We start from the raw sequence: 2,717 nt of genomic DNA, 5'->3' as shown, positions 1-2,717 counted from the left end.
AGAAAAACAGTCCTGCTGCTCCATGGCCCCAGGTCAGGGGTGCCTGCATGTGCGCAACCTCCCAAGGAGCCAGAATTAAACAGAGTCACCCTAAAGTCCACACAGCAACACAAGAGAGAACAAGGAAGGTGGAGAAAGGTAAACTCAGTGAGGATGAAGCTATTTTTGCAGGAGGATAGGAGAGGGGGAAAGACAACCCAGGCCATGGGGACCTTAGTCCAGCGGAGTCTGAGTTCTGCCATGTCCTTCAGTCACGCCAACACATCAGCCCTGTCTGGCTCAGCTGCAACCAGCACAGTTTACTAGAGCAACACATTTTGGGATCCAACAGCACATTTGTGCTGGTTCAAAGAGCCTGGGTGCCCTACAAGCCCTTCACAGCCTGCCAGCGTTATCATGCTGTGCAGGAACACATCCATCCTCCTCCCATTATCCAGATCCCTCCTTATAAACAAGGGCTGGGAGGTGTCTGTGCTTGAAGGAAGAAGGGGAAGGCTGCTATTTCTCAACAGAACAAATCCATGAGGGTGAATTTGTATGGCTCTTGCTGTTAGAACAAGTATCTTCTACAGATCCCAGAGCTTTGAATCAACAGATTGCTGATAAATGTATGTAGGTGGGGCCCTGGATGTTACTATGGTGGGATGGAGGTGAGATTGTTTTAGGGCTAGCCTCAGAAAAAAAAAAAAAAAAAAAAAAAAAAAAAACCCACCATAACTAGAAATGTGGCCCCCTGCCACTGCCATTTACTATGCTCCTGTAAGTCTCTAAGGTTGAAGATTTTAAAACAGTCTACTAGTTTAGTGTAGCAATATGAGCTTCTGGTTAATCTGCATGAAACCTACAGAGGCATCAATCACCAGTTGTAGTGCATCAAACCCTGTAGTGCCTCCCTGATAATCAGGCATGGGAAAGCTCATAAATTGCTGCCTGAGCACATTAGTAGAGGCTTCCGAAATCTGTGCCTCTGTTTCCCTAGCCACTTTTATAACAGCCTCTCCCCACCTCGCACCACAGCTGTGCATCTTTATGTCTCTAAAGTGCTTAGAGACACTGAGATGAAAGATAACATGAGTGCAAAGTATAGATTAATTCCCTGAGCTCAGCAGTCGCTGGAGCTGATAGGGCTAGACATACCACATACCCACCATGGAAAACCTGGGTTCTGAGCCCATCTTAAATAGTAGCTACTTAGGCAGCAGTTCCCTTGGAAGAAGTCATTTTGGGGCTGGTTGGCTGGGCACAGGGAGCCCCAGCAGGCAAGAAACACAGAAATGCAATATACTACTATGAAAAATAGATGCTTTTCCAGAATAAAGTCTCAAACCTGTTCCTATAGAATTTGGAAGTGGCATTTCAGCTCACTTCAGTAGTAATATGACAGAGCTGTTCAGGTTTTAGCAACCAGCTTGTTAAGAACATGGCCAAACAGAAATTGAAAAGCTATTTCCATTTCTGTTTGTTTTTTAAATGATTAAAAATCCAGTTTAAATATTGCAAGGAAAACTTTAAATTGAGCAAGATAAGTTTTGGCTTCCTTCCGAGTAGAAGGCAAACCCCAAAACGCTACTGAAAATCTAACAGATGGGAGTTATTTTTCACTCTTTAAAAATTTCCTTCCCCTGCACTGACATTAACTGTAATTAGCTCTTTATTTACATCTAGGACAAAAGGTAAAATGATAACGAAAGGCAACTGTAACCACAAATCACAAGCAGAAAAAGGAAAAAAAAAAACCACCCCAAAAAAATCCCTCCGAGAAGAAAACGTCATGTCTTTCTCACCAAGCACCAGAATTGTTATATAGTTAAACAGCTCCACAGCATCCTGTCAGCACTAAGCATTTAGGTCACAGTTCTGCAAGCTTTTACACACAAGTTAATCAAATATGTAAGAATCATCCTCTGAACATCTGAAAATGCCACATCCCTGTGAGTGGACAGGATCAGGCCTACAAGTGTCAAGATACTCCATTACACTTTTATTTCAGCCATGCAAGGGATTAAGAAAAAACAGGAAGAGAAAAAAAAAAAAAAAACAAACAAAACCCAAAAACCAAACAAAACCAAAAACCACACGGCAGCTTTTCTAGTTAAAGACACAGAGCAGTATTAAAACTTACTTTCTTTTTTAAAGAGCTCTTCTAATTCTATTAACACCTCGGCTTAGTAAAGCTGAAGAGGTTTCCAAAGTATTTGTGCAAGTGGGTGATTCACGTTGTACCTTTGCCTTTCAGCTGCACAACACAACTGTCAGAGGAGCTTCACGCCCAGCTAATGACCAGCCCTTTACTGGGATGCTTCCAGGCTGTAAGACCAAGCTCCCAGCTTCTGCCCACGCAATCCGCTGACCCACAGCTCCCGAGGACCCTGCTCAGGGTGGGATTGCCAAGGCAATGGCTCCCTGGCACCACCCTGGTGTTCCCAGGAGAAGGAGCCACCTACCACCCCCCCCAGATTCAGCCCAGGACTCGCAGTGATCTCTTCTCCCCTGCCCCAAACAGGTCCCTTCTTGTTAACATCTCTAAATCTAAAAAGACTCCATAAGAATCAATGTAACTTTTTCATATAAATACGGGGTTGGTGCATAACAGAAGAGCGGAGCGCAAAAAAGAAAGACTGAAAAAAAGGGCAACAAAACCCAAGACCAGGGACCTTGACTCCACTCACTGCAAAAGTTAAGGACCGGTATAACTCTCTTTATTTTACTTGTACAAG

This window comes from Egretta garzetta, unplaced genomic scaffold, assembly GCF_000687185.1.
Source record: "Egretta garzetta isolate BGI_Z169 unplaced genomic scaffold, ASM68718v1 scaffold333, whole genome shotgun sequence".
Lineage (NCBI taxonomy): Eukaryota > Metazoa > Chordata > Aves > Pelecaniformes > Ardeidae > Egretta > Egretta garzetta.
Note: the sequence above shows the minus strand (reverse complement) of the source record.